Here is a 20905-nt window from a genome sequence, read left to right as displayed (position 1 = left end):
AGTGTCAAATTTCCCTTTCACCTGCAGTCTCCCTAAATTGAGTGATTTTTGTTCTAATGGAAGGAATGGTATATTATTATAGCAGCCTACTGAATTATCTTATTCAGAGGTCATCTGCTCATTTCGAGGACCTAATCCAAGTTTTGAGTTTGTCCCAAAGAAGGCAGCTGAGTATTTCCCACTTCATCTAGCTGGCACAGTGGAGAGAATGAATGCATTCTTAGATCAAGTGATATTTTTATTATATTGCATGTGTTTTTTTCCTAATCCTTTTGCATGCACTTATCTATTAGTGCTTTTGATATGAAGCACTTTTAATTGCTTGGTAGAACTTTCTTCAACAGACATGGGCAATTTTAGTACAAATTGAGGTAGATAGACTTTCTTGTTTTCCCAACCAGATGCAAATCTTTGGGCATTGATAGGCTTTCACAGAGCATTATCTGGTTTGTTTGCTGCATAAGATTTTGATATTAAATATCCATGTGTAAAAATGAAACATGTATAAACACCTCAGATGTGGAAGGGGTATGCCACGTCAATTATTAACATTTAAACCACAATTTATTTTGAGTGCTAGTGCTAATTATAGCTAGTCTTTAATATTTTATCAAAACAAGTAAAAATTTAAACTAGTTCATGACTTAAAAAAGAAAACACAACTTTTTCATGACCTTCTCCATGAATGTGGTCCTCTAAGTAGAAGCTGAGTAGGCTCCCGATGCCGCTTGTATGACAGTACAGATTGCTTGCTTGTATGACCAAAGTAAGGATCTAAGTTAACTCTTAGGATTTTTTTAATACATTTATGCATGTAACTTTCATGTGGTTGTTTTGATTAATACAAAGCACTTATTTTCATAATAATTATATATCTCAAAAGAAAAAAAAATCCCACAAAAAAATATTTGCATACCCATGCCAACTTAATATACTATTATCCTATTCATTTATCAATTATGTTGCTTTTATTTCAGATTTGAATGACATGAACTGAAGTTTTGTTTGAAAACATATGGTTTTGGAATTCCCGTCGTGGCTCAGCAGAAATGAAACTGACTAGTATCCACGAGGGTGCATGTTGGATCACTGGTCTCCCTCAGTGAGTTAAGGATCCAGCGATTCCCTGAGCTATGGTGTAGGTCGTAGATGCAGCCCCGATCTGACATTGCTGTGGCTGTGGTGTAGGCCCGTGGCTACAGCTCCGATTCAACCCCTAGCCTGGGAACCTCCATATGCCACAGGTGTGGCCCTAAAAAGAAGAAAAAACCAATTTTTAATTACCTTTATTTATTTAAAAAAATTATTGTCATTCAATAAGAACTGCCAAGGAACAACAACAAAAAATGCAATGTCAGAAACATATATCTTTTTATCCATTCTATTTTACATGGATACCATATGATTATAATACTAGAACACAACTACCAGTATGTTAACAAACTATGGATCCAGTAGCTAAATCAAGATTTTTTTTTTTTTTGTCTTTTTGCCATTTCTTGGGCCCCTCCCGAGGCATATGGAGGTTCCCAGGCTAGGGGTCTAATCGGAGCTGTAGCTGCCAGCCTACGCCAGAGCCACAGCAACAGGGATCTGAGCCGCATCTGCAACCTACACCACAGCTCACGGCAATGCCGGATCGTTAACCCACTGAGAGAGGCCAGGGACTGAACCTGCAACCTCATGGTTCCTAGTTGGATTCGTTAACCACTGTGCCACAACGGGAAATCCAGCTAAATCAAGATTATTAACCACTGCAAGAAATTCACTAGAAATTCATTAATCAAGTAAATTAATCACTGAGAAGTTCAAGCAAACACTAACTTCTACAGATAATTCGAAAAGCCCAGGGTAAAAGAAGGAGCCACAAGATTCAATCTTCTTGAATGAAAAGTCTAAGCAGTAACTTTCAGCCTGGAAAATCTACTTCACTACCCCTTTTCACAGCAGCAGCAAATCAAATAGTACAGTAATCTTAGTCTGCATGGCTTTGAATCCTGGCTCCCTCAGCTACTAACCATATGACCCAGGGCTAATTACTTCATCTTTCTAAATATAGGTTTCCTCATTTGTAACATGAGATAATTGATATCACAACAGGATATGTACTTACCACGGTACCTGGATCTGGTAAGGGCTCTCCAAAAATCTTGACTATCTATCTTCAGAAATTTGTCATAGAAAATCAAGATCAATTCATTTGAGGCTTCAAGATCTTGTTTCCAATTCGAAGGGTTTTTGAGGTCCCTCAAAAATCAGAGCTTCACTGGAGGTCTTCCAGCCCTTCTGATTTCTAACAATTCTCTTCCCTAGAACAGTGGTTCTCAAATTTTATCATGCGTCAGAATCACCTGGAAGGTCTGTTAAAGGTATCCTAGGCCCCACCCTTAGAGTTTCCCATTCAGTGGGTGAGGGGTTGGACCTAAGAATTTGCATGTCTAATAAGTTCCCAGGTGGGGGTTGCAGCGGCAGCTCCAGAAACTACTCTTTGTGAACAACTGCCCTAAGTACAGAACTGGAAGCTATTGCTCCCAGGCTGTAGCTTTGCAAGGTTCTTGCTGGCAGGGGCTGATGGGGGGGGAGAGAGGGAGGGATGAGAAGCACAAAGCAGGAGACTGAAGAAGGGGAGTGGCAGGTAGTGATGAAAGAGAGGTGGTGCTTCCCAATCATATTTGGAATAATGAGGCTGCCTGGCTGCTTTTGACCGAAAACTCTCTTTCAATACAGAGCCCTCAAACTGTATGTTGATTGTCCATAACCTCTCCAGTTCTTCCCCTGACTCAGTATTTGGGAAGTATGTTACCACTTTCAAGCTCTTAAAGTTCCTATCATTTTACCATTCTGTTATCTTAAGGCACTAACTTTGGTTCATTGCGGGGCGGGGGTGGGGTGGTAGAGGTTGAGAATTGATAAAACACATCCCTTCAGTTACCTTTTCACACATAGTTCACTGTGGTCAAGTCCAGATCACTTTTCTGCTTCTGTCCTGTCATGAAGATGATCCCATTACTCTTGAATTTGATTTTAACTGTTTTTTTTTTTCAGATTTCATCAAATTGAATAATCAATCAGATGTGATGAGCTTTTGACAAAGTCCTGGTGGTCATTCCTAGTTATTAGCCAATTCTCAAGAGAGGAGATTTCCAATATTTTCCTTAGGAATCCAGGCCTCCTCTTTACTTCTATAACAATCTCATCCCTTTATTAAGAAATGATGCTGAAAGAGTTCCCGGCACTGGTGCAGCAGGTTAAAAAATCCAACTTCAGTGGCTCAGGTTGCTCTGGAACCTTGGTTCTATCCTGGCCCAAGGTGCAGTGGGCTCAAAGGATCCAGAGATGCCACAGCTGTGGTGTAGGTCGCAGTGTGGCTCAGATTTAATCCCTGGCCCATGAACTCTCACATGCTTTGGGTGTAGCCATAAAATTTTTTAAAAAAATGATGATGACGTAAGATTTAACTTCCTTAGGAGGTTGAAAAATGCAATTCGACCAAGATAAATGAAACCTCTGTATTTAGAAAAAGATGGACCTGAAGAACAATCGAGAACGAATGACAAAAATAAAATAACACTGCATTCCTAGTGTTACTTAAATTGAACTTGACCTGGGGTGAGCAGGATTAGAAAGGGCAGAGTTGAAAATGTTACTTATGAGGAAACTCCATGATCTTCTTTGCAGTAGATCCTCATAGGTGATGGAAAACAGTTCCAAAAGAAAAGCAAACATCATTAACAGTTTCTCAAAGTAAGAGTTACGAGAAAAAATTAATTAGATTTCCCTAACCTGGTAAACAGTGACATGCTACAAAACCAATTATAATGAGTCGGTTAGCCCATTGAGTTCGTTTGATTTTTTGCTACTGTGAAAGTCAGAGTTTTTGACGGCTTGTTTTTTAAAAGTGTTATATTAATATTTAATTATAATATTATAATGCATAATATATTTCATACATTTATAAATGTTTCATAAAATATTTCAAAAAATAATATAAGCTTCCATGTAGCCAGTACCTTCCTATTACGAGGTAGGATCATTCTGTCGTATTTGCTGTGGAAGTCTAAGAACTTGCATGGGCGTGAAACATTCCTATTTCTTGATGAGGTTACTGTTGGAGAGGGAGGGAGACAAAAATATAAGGGTTAGTCTTTCATCACCTGGGAGTTTCACGTCCATTGTCATAAACCCTTGCTATTGCATTCTCTGCCCCAGATCTTAAGAAGAAGGAATTAGTTCTTCATATATCCAAACAACACTCAAAGTGGGGATAGTGGATAATCCCAGCTCATCATTTCCATTGAAGGCAGGGCTCTAAAAGTTAAACTATTCCCTCTGAAATCCTCAAGAGCAAAGATGACTTCAGGGTAATGACAACTGCCCACCTAGGAAACGACAGATCCTTGGAAAAGAGTAATTCAAATTCAGTTCCTTTCAATAGTACTGCTCTTTGGGTCACTTTCCAATCATCTTTCTTCCCAGCACAATTCATTCTAATAGCTTTTACTCAATGAAATTCAGGGCTGATATAAATCATTACAGGCTGATCTTAAATCATTAGCAGAACTATTCTAACTGGTTGGCCTATGTCATATGAATTGCTAAGTGTTTTGACTCTAATCCTAGAGAAAAGTATTCAGTCTAATTTGGACAGGCGTCTTAGGCTGGTGTGGCCTCTATAGCAAAATACCACAGACTGGGTTGTTTATAAACAGCAGAAATTTCTATCTGCAGTTCTGGAAGCTGGATGTCCAAGATCAGGGTGCCACCAAGGTTGAATGGGTCACGGACTTCTCATTTTATCCCACGTGGTGGAATGGGCTGGGGAGCTCTGGGGCAACTTTATTAAGAAGGCACTTATCCATCTGTGAGGGCTGTGCCCCCAACCCCCCAATACCATCACCTTGGGAATTAGGGCTTTAGCACATGAACTGGGGGGAGGCAGGCAAGAACATTCAGACCATAATGACAGGGCCTAAGAACTCAGCATTTAACTACTATTCGGCTCACTTTAATTTGGCAACATCTTGGCCTTTAACCTAGAAATAATCTTCAGAAATAATTTTTCAATTATCCTGATGTATCAGCCAAGTACAAACGAAGCTCCTCTACAAAGACACCCCCAAAATACAGTAGCTCAAATGAGAAAGAAGTTTAATTCTATCTTCCACCAAATCAACAAAAATGAAGGTGATCCAGTGTAGAGAGGCGGTTCTGCCACAGGAGATCTTTAGGAACCATGTCCCTGCTGCTCCCCAATTCCCCTGAGTATTGTCCTCATCTGTAAGGTGGAGGCTTGTCACCAGCATCACATCCATATTTTTATACTAAAAAACAAAAACTTTGACCAAGTAATTTACACTTTTTTTTTCTTTGTCTTTTGTCTTTTTAGGGCTGCACCTGCAGCACATGGAGGTTCCCAGGCTAGGGGGTCAAAATGGAGCTGTAGCTGCCAGCCCATCCCAGAGCCATAGCAACGCCAGATCCAAGTTGTATCAGCGACCTACACCACAGCTCATAGCAAAGCTGGATCCTCAACCCACTGATCGAGGCCAGGGATTGAATCTATAACCTTATGGTTCCTAGTCGGATTCGTTTTCTCTGTGCCACAATGGGAACGCCTTTTGTTTTTGGGTTTTTTTTGGGTTTTTTGACAGTTTTTTTTTTTTATGGCTGCACCCACAGCATATGGAAGTTCCCAGGCCAGGAATTGAATCCGAGCCACTGCTGTGACCCAAGATGCAGCTGTGGCAACACCAGATCCTTTAACCTACTGTGCCAGGCCAGGGGCTGAGCCCACGCCTCTGGCAGTGATAGAAGTCGCTGCGGTCAAATTCTTAACCCACTGGGCCATAGCGGGAACTCCTACACATATCACTTTTGTTTACATCTCATTACCAGAGCACTTTTCAAGAAAGTTTGACTTGGAGTTCCCATCACGGCTCAGCAGGTTAAGAACCCAACCAGCATCAATGAGGATGAGGATTCAGTCTCTGGTCTTGCTTAGTGGGTTAAAGAATCCAGGATTGCCACAGCTTTGGGATCACAGACACAGCTTGGACCTGTGGCATAGGTCTGCAGCTGCAGCCCTGATTTGACCCCTAGCCTGGGAACTTCCATTTACCACAGATGTGGCCCTAAAAAGTTAAAAGAAAAAAAATAAAGATTGACTGGCCATGTGCCCCCTTAAAACTGGAGTTGTGTTGCTAAAAGGAGGAAGAGGTTGGAGTTCCCCAGTGGCTCTGTGGGTTAAGGATCTGGTGTTGCCACTGCTCAAACCCTGGCCCAGAAACTACCATATGCCATGGGCACAGCCAAAAGAAAAAAGTGGCGGGGGGAGAGAAGGATAAATAAATACAGGGAACAATAACAGTCTTTGTCAATTGATGATCAGCTCCCCTGAGCAGAGTAGAAAATGGGATGGCCTTAAACTGTAGCTTGAAGATCTAAGGTTGTAGTTAAGAAGGGGTGCAAGAAATGATGAGTGGGGCCAGGGGCTGGGATATAGATGCTGAGATCAGCTTTTCCACTCACAATCAAGGGGGCCGTCTTTTGCCATAAACTGAAAGAGTGGAATTGGCCTATTTAGTTTAGTGAAAAGGAGCAAATCCACCCACATGGTTAAGCTTGCAGCACAAGCTATATTCAATCAGTGATTTTTGCAAGTGAAACGAAATATGTCCAGTGCAAACCATTCTCCAGAAAGAATCACTGAAATAGTACATGAATTTCACCTATGGGAGATATATCAGCTGAGTCTGAAATACAAATACCGCTATTCCATGGAAATCCAAAAATGCTAAGCCTTTAACCTGTGCCTGGCCCAGAGCGAGAGCTCGCATGTGGTCTCCTGTGTGGATGTTAGTGCAGAGAGGATGTGCAGAGCCGTCTCCTTTAGCATGCCTGCTGCCAGAAACCACAGAACAAGGTTAAGGGCAGGACTGATGTTCTGTGGATCAGTACCCAGACAATTGGACTCCGCTTACAGCCCTTGTTCATTCTTATTGGCTGATATGCAGGCCTGGCTGGTCTGTGCTGCTCCACACGTCCTTAAATAGTATCAACGTTACCCCTGCTTTCAGGGGCTATTTAGCATTTCCCTGAGAGCTGTTCAGACCACAAAGGGCCAAGGAAGAAGGATTCTGAAGAAAGCAGTTGTAGTTTCTTCTTCTCCAGTCTGCAAAAACTGTGCATATGGGAGAGATAAAACAGAGAAAGAAAAAGACATCACCCAGATTGATTTGTCAGCCAATCTTTAAGGGTGGAGGAGCTGCAGAAAGCATACATTTTGCCATTTTGATTCATACGCTATTCACAACTTATTGGTTTTTCTGGAAATTTGAAGAACTTCAGATTTCCCATACTTTCCAGATGTCGTATAACTACTGTACGTACCGATTACAACGTCGTGAGTCAGATGACAAAGGAAGCTGTGAACTTCCTACACTGGAGGAATTTAGAAGTAGGATTTCCTCTGACCTGGAATGGCAAAGGCAGGGTTCTGTAAGCAGGGTGATGGAGTAAGTCATCTATCAGTGTGTGTAGCCTTTTAAATAATTACTTTGCAAAGAGGAAATGAGATCAGGAAGAAGGAAAGTCTCAATATAGCCTGATGAATCAGTAGGTGATAAAGTACATTGGAACTCTGACATCCAGCCTTTTATGTTTTCTTTTGAAAAGTTGCCTCTAAGTCATAAACCAGGTATCATATAAAAGAAGAAATCCAGCAGTGTTTGTCTTTAAGAGTGGCAATAAAGTATAAAGATTACAGGCATAGACTCTGGAGCCAGACTTAGACTGGCTTAGATCCCAGCTCTACCTCTGAGTAGCTCTGGGACTATGGGTAAATTACATAAATTCTGGAGCTCAGTTTTATCACTTCTAAAATGAGATAATACAATTTACCTCATATGGTTATCATGAGGATTAATAATCTATACAGTGCCTGGCTGTAGTAAATAATGAACGTTACCCATGATATTTTCACATACCCTTAATGCTAAACCATTTACTCCTACTCATTCTTTGAGGCATATTCTTTCCTGCTCTCCATGCTTGGCTTCTGACCTTATTGGATCACTTCTTTTTTGGTATTTTCCTTCCTGGGCTATTTGATATTCGGGACTGTTGGCCTGACTTCCTTCCACTAACATTTAGGAACACTTTCTTTTGATATTTCAAGCCTCTCATCGCAAAACATGCTACTCTTGTGGTACAGTTCCCTACCCCCTTTTATAACCTGGTGTTCCAAAGGTTGACTTTGACCTTTACATAAAATTCAGTGGGTCTTTTTGATATCTGAAGAAATAAATTCCCTTAAATGATGTGGAAGAGACAGTGTTAAGGGTTTGCCAAATTCAACATCATTTTGTCTCTTTCTGACTGGACAGGAAGGCCACATATCTCAACTTCTCTTTCCCTTAGGTTGTGTTCATAAGACTGGATTCTGGTGTATTGGTGGAAGTGATGTGCTCCACTGGTCATAAAACTCCTTGGATGATTGTCTAAGCTCTTACTTCCCTTACCATGAATGCCTGGGAGGCCTCAAGTTTAAGATGCAAGCATCATAGAATGGAAGGAGACTAGATCCCTGAGTCATCTTGTGGAGGAAATCTACCAAGGAGAGTTGCCCGACAGCGCTGGACTGTGATGTAAGTGATTAATAAATCTTTATTGTGTGTACTCCATGAGATCTAGGTACCTTACCCTGATTAACTCAGATGGTACAGAAAAGGGATATTTGTATGGAATATAAGCCTATAGTGAGTAGATTTAAAGTTTGAATGTATTCATACCCTAATTTTTCCTATTCCAAGATTACCGAATTCATCATAGAGTTTAGGTAGCTGAGCAGAATGTTGTAGAGAAAATAATGTGAACTGTAGAACTCCACTGAATTAGATTCAAATGCTGTCTCAGACATTTATTACCTTGACTTTAAAGTGTTTTCTTTCTGAAATCCAATACTTTCTATCTACTAGCATTATTAAGTCAGCTAAAACCTATTAGGTAACTCTCTTCCATTCCTATACCCTTCTAATATTCTAATATTTCCAATCCAGTGTTTAATTTCTGTGGTTCCCCATTCTACACTCGATCTTCGCCAAAAGGCTGAGAAGTGATGGTTCTCCATTCTAAACTGATTTTCATAAATTTGACTTTATAGTAGTACCAGACTAAAGGCTGGACAACAAAAGCAACAGTGGAGCCCAGAGAAAGTAGCCATGTCCTTAATTTGTGCCCAAATAAAAGAAAATCACTACAAAATTTTATGTGTTGAAAATAGTGCTTAGTAGAGAACAATTTTCCCTTTATTTAGTACATTATTCAGGAAGTTCCCAAGTTAGAGAAAGACTATGCTGTGCACTATAGCACAATTTTGAAAATACTGTATTTAATTAAAATGGGAATTTCTGAAATGATTGCTATAGAATTTGTCTTTCCAAACCTGAAGTAAAAATTTTGACCCATGCAATATTTATGAGTTAATTTTCTTTTTTTCCCCATCTCATCTTAACAATCTGACGAATAGCCTCCATTTCAAATTATTGAGGGTGGACCATTGGCAGAATATGTACCAGCAAAGACAGAGATAACTAGTAACAGCCTAAGTTTTCAATCTGTTTACACACATACAAAGCCACTTTGTAAACACTGACTTCAAAGGTACACCTGTGAGAGATGCCTTTGTTACTTGCTGTTTAACATTTTAAAAAATTGTTTAGCATTTATAGCATATATTTGGTGGCTTTTTAAATTAAAAAAACAAACACAAGCTGACATATAACTTATTAACACAAACATGGCACAATTTTTATATTATACTCCCTCAGAAAAAGAGTTAATAATCGAACAGGCATTACATTGTGAGTTTACAGAATTTGATCCTACATTGTGCAGCAATGTCTTTAAAAGATCAATATTGCAGCAAACTAAGCTCTCTGTGGCATAGCTTCCCTTTTATAAAATGAGTGTTTCCTTTCAATTATCAGCCATGTGTCCCTGAAAATTGTTAGAGTAGCGAGGTACTCTCTTGGGCTTCTTTGCCTCTCTGATCTTAGGTGATGATTTCTTCTTTTCTTTTTGGTCTCTTCTCTCCATCCCAACTTCTAATTTCTCTCAAATCTCTATCCCAAGACCTCTACTTCCTCACCATCGCTCCCATAACATGGAATTGCATTTTTGCATAGAGTTTGATTCTAAAGTCAGTGAGTGGATCTCCCGTTGTGGCTCAGTAGGCTAAGAACCCAACATAGTGTCTGCGAGGATTTGGGTTCAATCCCTGACCTCCCTCAGTGAGTTAAGGACCTGGTGTTGCCCCAAGCTGTGGTGTAGGTTGCAGATGTAGCTTGGATCTGCTGTAGCTGTGGCTGTGGTGTAGGCCTCAGCTGCAGCTCTGATTCGACCCCTGGCCTGGGAACTTCCATATGCTGCAGGTGCAGCCATAAAAAGAAAAATAAAAAAATAGAAAACAAAGCCAGTGAACAAGGTTGAAAAATCATACCAAGTCAGAAATACCCTAGAAAAAAAATCTCTTCATTCCCCTGGAAAGTACAATATACATGGCCCTTTTTATGCACACTTGAGGCTGCTACAGCATCCAACTCAGCCAGTTTTTCCTCCAGCGTTGGAACAGATTGCTGTTTTCTCAGTGAAACACCTGATGAAGTAGTTGGCTTGCATTTAGGGGCCATGTTGTATCAAAAAAATGTATCTTTAAACACTTGAATCACACTCAGTATGGTGAGATGCTCATACTATGAGAGCGATTCAGGAACTGAGACAAACTGAAGGAACATCAGATTCACATCTCCCGCCCTGCGCTCCTTTAGGGCATATGCTCCAGTGGAACGTGGGACAGAATCACCCACACTGTTTACATTCTTCTCTTTCTCTCTTTCTCTTTCTGGCAGAGTAAGTCGAGTTGAGTATGGAGGAGAACTTTCTTCTATATGTATTAGGGAAAAATTCTATTCAAAACCACAACTTTTTCTGAGAAGGGCAGCTTGTGGTAAAGGAAATTTCAGGGTCTCTGTGGCTCTTGAGTGTCATAATGAGAATCAGTGCCCCCATCAGTTTAATAGAGGGAACTGCCTTGTAGCTTGTGGTCATACAAAGATCAGGGAGCCTTGGAGTCTGGGATGTGCAGGTTGGAGAGGGCGGACTTGCTCTGGGCAGTGGTTTTACAACCTTGGCTCTATTGACATTTCGGATGGGACAGGTCTCTGTTGGATGGTGGTTGGGGTTGGGAGGGGGGCTTTTCCGTGCCATGTAGGATGTTTAGCAGCATCTCCGTCCTCAGCTCATGAGGTGCCACTAGTAACCCCCATCCCAAAGTTGGGAAAACCAGAAACATCTCCAGACATTGCCAAACCAGCCTTCAGGAAGCAAAATCACTCTTGATTGAAAAACTTGATATAATAGAGTAGAAAGAGTTTGAGATCTTGGGGGAAGTTTTTCAGTGGAACAAGTGAAAAGGAGACATGGGGTCAGGGAGAAGCAATTTTCTAGATAGTGCAAGGCTGGACACTACATAAGGTAAAAAGGCCTCTGAAAAACTCTTAATCGTGGGATGGCTTTTCTTATTTTTTTCTTATTATTTTATTTTTTACAGCCACACTTGTGGCATCTGGAAGTCCCTGGGCTAGGGATCCAAAAAGAACTGTAGCTGTTGGCCTATACCCCAGCCATAGTAACACTGGCTGGTCCCAAGCTTCATCTTCAAACTTCACCACAGCTTATGACCATGCCGGCCCCTTAACCCACTGAGTGAGGCCAGGGATTGAACCAACATTTTTATAGAGACAACACCGTGTTTTTAACCCACCGAGCCACAAATGGAACTCCATGGGACAGCTTTTTAAAAACAGATAAATGCAGTTCCCATGGTGGCTCAGTGGTTAACGAACCCAACTAGTAACTATGAGGTGGTGGGTTCAATCCCTGGCCTTGCTCAGTGGGTTAAGGATCCAGTGTTGCCGTGAGCTGTGGTGTAGGTCACAGACGTGACTTGGATCCTGTGTTGTTGTGGCTGTGATGTAGGCCAGGAGCTATAGCTCTGACTGGACCCCTAGCCTGGGAACCTCCATATGCCACAGGTGTGGCCCTAAAAAAAAAGACAAAAAAATAAAAAACAAAAAACAGGTATGTCTTAAATCCCATTTGAGGCTATTTTCTGTTCTATGAATGCCCTTCCATTTCCCCAAAGCTTCAATAAAGTCTATTGTGAATACCAATGCCATGGTTAGCGCGCAGCTGTCAAGGACAAGGGGAATGAGTTGTCAAGTTGACACCGTGTGGAACAGGGACAGGGCACAGGGACAGGTTACTTAATTCAGAGGAAAGAGCATCTTAGAGCCAGGGTAAGCATTTTCAACATGGATTGGGCAAAAATCTTTGGATATCCACCAGGTGTGGACTGTGCATTTGAGCAACTCTCATCTGGATCTGAAGGGGCACGGGCCTTACTGTGGCACCATCAGTGGTACTCTAAGGTTTTAGGACCTGTGGGGTCCATATAACACACAGGAGCACCACCAATTTTTGTGAGGGATTGTGTGGGAGATAAATACTCTCTTCTCTTCTCCTGTGTCTCTCAGGGGATCAGGATTAAAAGCCTCTAGGAGTTCCCCAGTGGCTCAGTGGGTAAGGATCTGGCATTGTCACTGCTGTGGCTTGCATGTATGGTTCCAACCCTGGCCTGGGAATTTCCGCCTGCCATAGGTGTGCCCCCCTGCAAAAAAAAAATTCTGGTGCCTCCAGAAATAGGAGGTGATCGCTTCTCATTGTGAGGATGCTCTTTACTCTGCAATATACACCTGCTTTGGACATTTCTAAGCCCTCTCCTCCCTCATCCTCAAAATCTCAGTCTGGGAGTTCCCTCCATGGCACAGCGGAAATGAATCCGACTAGGAACCACGAGGTTTTCTAATAAACAATCTTAGATCTAGCTCTTTAGAGCTAGATACAGATTGGGTAGGGCTCCACTGATCTTGGCCTACTCCCCTTTTAGGGTCAGCTGCATCCTATCAGATAGAAACTGTTTCTCCAACATATTCTGTTCCTTGTTAGTCCATGCTATTCAAGTTACTCCTCTCCATAGAAAGCCTTGCATTGTCCTATGTTCAGGCCTTAATTTGATCTACTCTGTTCTACTTGAAAATATCCATTCAACAATTCCACTTCAGAGTAAGGAACTCTGAACTCATAGACTTTTATTTATCCCTCCTTAGTGGCATTTATCATTTTCCATCCACAGCTATTTGGTACATTTACTCCTAGACTAAGAATTCCTTGAAAACAGGAGATAGGCCTTAACATAATAATTGGTTCATAACCAATGTTGACTAAGAGATTTTAATTTTATTTTCTATTTGCCCCAACAGAATTTATGGAGACTCAGAAGGGCACGCAATATTGGCTAATGACTTAAATTACAGGAAAGTGGGAGTTCCCATCATGGCTCAGCAGGTTAAGAACCTGACATAGTGTGCATGAGTATGCAGGTTCGATTCTGGGCCTCACTCAGTGGGTTAAGGATCTGGCATTGCCACAAGCTTCCGCGTAGGTCACAGATGTGTCTGGGCTCCAGTGTTGCTGTGGCTGTGGTGTAGGCAGGCAGTTGCAGCTCCGATTCGACCCCTAGCCTGGGAACTTCCATGTGCTGAGGGTGTGGCCATAAAAAGAAAAAAAAAAATGAGGCAGGGGGAAAGAGAGAGCTAATAGAAACTTAAGAAGAGCAGATTATCCATAAACGCTTGCTAAAAAATGAATCAGTTTTTTTCATGTAAGGTTTCCTAGTGGGTCCAACCTTAGACACCAGCTGTATTTGCTTCCTGACTCACATCTGTCTCACAGCAGTGATGTCCATGCCTTAGTCTCTTTCTTTACTCCCTGTTTTCTCCCCTCCCCAAACCTGGGGATGCTTTAGTATGTGCTCCATTAGAAAACGCCACCTTCTTCCACAAGCTGACCTTCCTGAGCTCAATTCTAGGCATGGGTCATTATTTCCAGCCAAGCCAAACAGAAGGTCAGGATCCTTCTCTTAGATTTTCGGAGCTGTAGCAAGAGGTAAGAGTCTTTTCTCCATGGATGGGGAAGCCAAGAATTTGCTGAATCACCACAGACCCTGGGTAGAGGAAGCTGATTTTCAAGAGAAGTGATTGAAGCCAACCTACAGAAGGAAGCCGAGACCAGAAACAGAGAGTTCTGATAGTATTTGAATCCCTCCTTCTTCCTTCTGACCCCCTCCTCAAAGCTTCGCTCACCTCCTGCCTCCCAAAGCATATTCGTTAGAGCTTCTTTTGATTTTTATTGGAATAAGTTCAAACCCTTGAGTCTGGCAATCCAGCATTTCTAGCACCCAGTCAGCCTTATCTTGCTTCTAAATTCTCAGCTGAGAGCTGCCTGCTCCCAGATGCCAGGATTTTTCTTTCCTCTGTGGCTTCCTTACAGTGTTTCCTTACCTTGAATGACCTCTTGCCTCCTCTCTCTGCAATACTAATTCAGGCCTTTCTTCAGCAACCAATTCAAGATCTATCTCCTCCATTACAACCCTTCTTGATTGATCTTTTCCTTCTCTGAATGACTGTCACCCTCCCCCACCCCAGCTTATGCCATGAAGTCTGAAGCATATTTATTTTTCTGCCTTAGTTTCTTCTCCTTTGTGTTTTCTGGGTATGAGAATGCAGGGACTGGCTTATTACTTATACACTTAACTGTCATTAAGAAATCATATTTTCCCCTTCGTTAGCACCTGATTTGTTTGGGTATGACAGTGTGGGACAAGGATTTTTTACATAAAAAAGGGAGCCAGATAGGAGGCTCTTGTAAGCAATTCAGAACAGAAGCAATGAGAAGCAGAGAGGGGAGACTGGGAGGGAGGCGGGAGCAGCAGCCAAGGGAAGGTTGTGCATAGCCCGCTGTGACCGTTTTCCAATGATCCTCAATTGCTCAGGAAATTAAAATAAACTCATAAACTGCTTGGAGAGCATGTGTATTTTATGGATGTTGGTGAAGGGGTAGAGTTTGGGGTATAGATTGTCGGGGGTCGGCAGGGGGACTGAAGCAGCACATAGGGAAGCAGGTGCTATAGACAGAGTGATCAAGAGAGATAGGAGGCCCTGGGGGTTTGCGGGAAGCATGAGAAAGGTACTGACATTCAACCAAGTCTGGATGTGGGCGGGATGTTCAAGCCAAAGGGCAGCAGGTCCCAGCAAACATGTGAGATATAAGTGTTTATTTGTTTATCGTTAAGACATATCAACTCTTGCCTCCCACGTTGACCGAAGTCTCATGATGTTGGGAAAACCACACCATCTTCTGCCTCAGGAGCTGTCACTTGGTGTCAGGCTCAGCATAACTGTGTCCATCCCTTCTCTCTCCACTTTCCAGTGCTTCCTCTATATCAGTGTCAGGCTCTTAACTCTCCTAAGTTTGCTTTAATCACATCAATTTCCTGCTCTTGAAAAAAGGCGAAGGAGGCAGTAAAGGAGGAGGAAGAGAGGAGAGTCTATATCTGGTCTCTGCAGCCACGTTAAATTCCTCCATTTTCTGACCTCACCTGATTTACCCAACCTCACCCTCTCTTATCCAACATGATTCTCTTTTCCAGGAATGTTGAGTTCCCCTGTATGTGTACATCGCTTGGGGAATCTCATCTATTTCTTATGTTTATGATGCTGTTCTCACCTAAAACTCCTTATGTTCCTCTCTGCTTACAAAATCCCACTTGTCCTCAAATTCCAGCACAAGACGCAGTTCCTCTAGGAAACCTATTCTGACTCTCAATCCATCTCCAATTACTTTTCTCCTCAAAACTTTCATTGCATTTGTAGTTTGGACCATGCCACATAGCATGGATTCTGGCCCTAGTGATCTCATGATGGTTAATCTTCTCATAAGCACTTTGAGGACTGAAGGAGTGATTATAATTTTTATCCAGTGGGTGCTCGGTACTTATAAAGCATTTCAGAAGTCCATCCCCCAAGTGGATTCTCAAAAGGCAGCAGTTTTACTTGGTTTCCTAACCTTCTCCCAATGCCAGAACATCATCTGGAAAATAGTAGGTCCTCTGTGGATACTTGTTTAATGAATGAATGCATATCTGTCTGCCAAACTCTACCACTCCCGATCGCTTTGTTGTACAGCAGAAATGTTCACAACACTGTAAATCAACCACACTTCAATAAAACTTTAAAAATGAAAAAAATAAAAAATTAAAAAACCCACTTAACTGCTCCCAATAGGGAAGACTGGTCTTTTTATTTTGGCTTTGTGACCTAATGTTTAAGGCCATTTTATCACTCTCATGAATCTAATAAGTGTACTTCCTTTGCTGGATTTCTCAGCCTTTCAATAATTTCAAATGCTACTACCTAGCTTCTTTACTATGGCACCTGCCATTCTGAAAGCACTGCATTTGTTTCTAGTCACATTTGTGCCAAATTTAATCTATTTACACTGAAAGCAAAAACAGGGCAGCAGGGTGTGTGCATAGCCTGCTCCTCCATATCCAAGCTCCCTTGGGTGAATCACACTATTGAAAAAGTGGGACTTGGACATGTTTATGGTGAAAAAGAACCTCTCTACAGACATATCATTTTCATAAATCTAGGTATGCAACATCATAAAGATATCAACTATCCTCAAATTAATATATAAAAATGTCATGCACTTCCAATCAAAATCCCAACAGAGAACTGTATTTGGCAGAAGTTAGCAGGTTGAGTCTAAAATTCACTTGGAACAAAAGGTTGAGACTAGCCAAGGTAATTCTAAAGAAGAACAAAGAAAAGTGACTTTTCTTTTCAGATATCAAGATTTGTTGTAAGACCATAGTAATTAAAGCCAAATGATGTTAGTGCAAGGATAGACAAACAGACTAAACAGAACAGAAGGCCCAAGACACACACACACACACACACACACACACACACGATATTACAAATTAATGTGAACATCAGTTTAAAAAAGAGGCTTTTAGGACAATTGATTGACCATATGAAAAAGAATTATATTACTGTATCAAAATTCAAATAAATCCCAGGTGGATTAATAGGTCAAATGTAAAAAGCAAAGGCCACAATACTTTCAAGAAAAACATAGAATACTTCTAAGACTTGAGGACAGTTTTTCTAAAGAACACAGGAAATGCTTAGGCCATAAAGAAAAGAAGATAAATAAATTTGACTGCATTAAAATTTGAGCCTTGGAGTTCCTGTTGTGGCGCAGTGGTTAACGAATCTGACTAGGAACCATGAGGTTGTGGGTTCGATCCCTGGCCTTGCTCAGTGGGTTAAGGCTCCGGCGTTGCCATGAGCTGTGGTGTAGGTTGCAGACGAGGCTTGGATTCCAAGTTGCTGTGGCTCTGGTGTAGGCCTGAGAACCTCCATATGCCATGGGAGCAGCCCTAGAAAAAGGAAAACAAAAGACCAAAAAAAAAAAAAAAAAAAAAAAAAAAATTTGAGCCTTGGCGTTCCCATTGTGGCTCAGAGGGTTAAGAACCTGACATAATGTCTGTGAGTATGCGGGTTTGATTCCTGACCTCATTTAATGGGTTAAGGATCTGGCCTTGCCGCAAGCTGTGGTGTAGATCACAGGCGTAGCTCAGATCCCACTTTGGTGTGGCTGTGGCATAGGCCAACAGCTGCAGCTCTGATCTGACCCCTAGCTTATAGGAACTTCCTTATGCTGCAGGTGCAGCCTTAAAAAGAAAAAAAAAATGAGTATTACTTATAAAACAAAGACATAAAGTTAAAAGGCAAGTCACAGACTGGGAGAAAATATTTCAAACCATACATCTGACAAAGAATAGTATCAGGAGTGTACATTTTTAAAACTCATTTAGAGAAAGATCAGGAATTCAATGGGAAAAAAATGGGCAAAGAGATAAACAGGTAATTACAGAAAAAAATGGCCATGCAAGTTCAATTCTAGCAGTATTCAGGAAAATTCAGCTAATAAAATTGAGACTGTACATACCCTATTTTATTGTAATTCTGCTTCTAATTTTATATATCAGAGAAGCTCTTGTATATGTGAACAAATAGATATGTAAAAAAGAGTCTCAGCAAAATTATAATTATAAAAAAAAATCAGAAAAAAAAATCTCCTTAATAGGAGGATACCTAAGTACACTGTGGTGTTTTCCAAAAATCAGTTAAAATAAATTAGGGCTACCCAAGCCAAAACGAATAAACCTCAAAAACGTAACCTCAAGGGAGAAGCATCAAATTGTAGAATGTGTGTAATACAATCCCATTTACATAAAGTTTAAAAACATACAAAACGACATTTCATATTATTCAAAGACCTCTGTTGTATAATATGGTGTACTGGGTTCCCCATAATGCAGGTTCTGAGCTAGAGATGACCCAGCAGGAGTTCTTTAGGGATTACCTTTGGGGACATGTTTTGGAAAGGAAGTGAAGGATGCTGGACTGGGCAGAGGGAGAGTTTGGGCCATAATGGGGTCTTAACGATGGCCTCAATCACCTCCTCTGGAAAGCCTGCAACACTAGGATTGCTGCTCAGGATTATTCTGGTCTTTGAGCATCTGTAATGATAAGTCACCAGATATGGAAAAGTGCTTGGGGGGAGTTAGCCGTCCTCAGCCTCTGTGTAGTCGTTAGGGACATTCACACGAATATTCTGATTTTCTCCTTCTGGACCTATGATAGCATTATACATCCCCATAACTTTTGAGTTAGGTACGTAATGTGCTTTGGTGAAAGGAATGTGAGCAGAAGTTGTATGGGTCACTGCTGGGCATAAGCGTTCAATAGTTCCCATGTGATTCTCCACATTCCCTTCCTCTTGTGAATGTCACTGTGATCCGTGACACTCCAGATCTATGGAGGCCTATAGATCATAGATCTATGGATCTACGCCTGCCTGCTTAGTGTGGAGTGGTGCACTCAGCCTTCCTGTTACCGACATTAGGCACAAATGAAAAATAAATGCTGTTTTGTTTTTGTTTTTTGTTTTTTCGCCTGTGCCTGCAGCACTTGGAAGTTCCCAGACCAGGTATCAAACCCATGCCACAGCAGTGACAATGCTGGATCCTTAACCTGCTGAGCCACCAGGGAACTTCCACTATCTAATTTAAATCAATAATACATTGGATTTTATTGTCACTGCAGCACAATAATCTAAGTTTCCTGACAGATACTAGTTCTTGATTCCAAATACCACTTTCGCTATCTTTGATCTCTCCTCTTCTTGCTACCTAAATCTACTGAATAGCCTTTCTCATCTCGTTTCTTAGATCAGGGTTTCACAAAATGAAAGTGTTCTGCAGAAAACTAGTCATCTGAGCTGCTCTCCCAAATCATGGTTTTTATGGTCAAGTAGGTAGGAAACCATATACTTTATCACTCTCTCAGGGACTTATAATTGCTCATTAGCATATTACATTGCCAGAGCAGTCTTTCCATAAAGAAACCTGCTTTAACTAATTTTAATCTTCCATTGCACAAACTCATTTGACTATGGAACCCTAAAAATAAAATCTATTAACATCTGAACACATTTTTGGAAACTATGCCCTAAGCAATCTTCCTCTTTCCATTCCAAATTAAACACGTCTAGCGGGGGTGCTTGGAAGCAAAGAGAATGGATCTGGGACTTATATACAGTGGGTTCAAGAGCTAAAAGCCTTCCCATAAGCATAAAATTACAATAGAATTGATGTATAAAGAAAAAACAAAACATTCATTTGGCTTCAAAATCAATCAACACACAGATCAGATATATAGTCTAGGAAACACAAATATGTATGGGTTATGCAATCCTTAATCAGGTAAATCATGTAAGGCATGTGATAGGTTTGCAAACTAACATGTAGACATGAAGAGAGGAAAACAATATAAGTACTTAATCACTGTCAAATGGGTGGGTTGAGATAGAACTTTGAGGATGTCTAAGATCACACAAGAGCCAGAGCTGACATCTATATTCCATGTACTGGATCCAAGAATCAAGGATTCCCTGAGTCATGCCATATTCACTCTATAATATTACTCTGAATCTCTTACCTGAAGTGTGATATAAAAGAGCTTAAATCTTTTTTTTATTAAAGTATAGTTGATTTACAATGTTCTGTCAATTTCTGCTGTACAGCATAGTGACCCAGTCATAGATATAGATATTCTTTTTCTCATATTATCTTCTATCATGTTCTCTCCCAAGACACTGGATATAGTTCCCTGTGCCATACAGCAGGACCTCATTGCTTATCTATTCTAAAGGTAATACTTTGCATCTACTAACTCTGAACTCCCAGTCCATCCCACTCCCTCCCCACTTCCCCTTGGCAATCATAAGTCTGTTTTCCTTGTCTTAGAGTCTGTTTGTATTTTGTAGATAGGGAATTTAAATCATAAGCACAATCAGAATGATTAGCATTTCTGTATATTTCCATCATGGCATCAGAAAACAAAAGAATACTTGCCATTTTCCAATCTGGCCAAGTTCATAAAATGCCTGCCCACCTGCCTGCCTATGTTATCAATGTAGAAAATTATAGCACTGCTTGTTGGCTGAGCAAATGGCCCACTCAGAATGAGGGGCTGGCTGACGGTTGCCTGTGCCTTTATAAATTTTTTTTCCTTACAGAAGAGGGTAAGGAATTACTTCTTTCAAAGAAAAACTCCATATTTTAATAAATTAGAGTGGTCGACAACCTGGAATAGATGGAGCAGAATGTTACCTCATTTCTAACCTCCTCCTCTTCCTTTTTATGTGCTCTGAATGAAAAGGAAACTATTTTAGCAGACAGGAAGGAAAGACAAAAAACTTTAAAAGAAGCATAAAACTACCAAAGTCTTGCTTTTGCCTACACATATAAGAGTTTGAGATAGGATTAAAATTCACAGAGTAATGCTTTAGAGACTCAGAATACAGATATTTT

The 20905-nt window shown here is 40.9% G+C and overlaps 1 long non-coding RNA gene across 3 annotated transcripts in view; it reads left to right on the top strand.

The window, feature by feature from the left end:
* Nucleotides 1-20905, top strand: part of LOC110261980 — a 57978-nt gene that overhangs the window by 5104 nt on the left and 31969 nt on the right. For 2 of the 3 annotated variants that reach the window (XR_002346407.1, XR_002346405.1), the window contains exon 2: nucleotides 8419-8645. This is a non-coding gene — a long non-coding RNA (uncharacterized LOC110261980). Of the gene's footprint in view, nucleotides 1-8418; nucleotides 8646-20184; nucleotides 20244-20905 lie in introns of all 3 variants that reach the window. The other variant, XR_002346406.1, reaches the window with a different exon arrangement.

This window comes from Sus scrofa, chromosome 8, assembly GCF_000003025.6.
Source record: "Sus scrofa isolate TJ Tabasco breed Duroc chromosome 8, Sscrofa11.1, whole genome shotgun sequence".
NCBI lineage: Eukaryota > Metazoa > Chordata > Mammalia > Artiodactyla > Suidae > Sus > Sus scrofa.
This window is presented reverse-complemented; position numbering and strand designations above follow the sequence as displayed.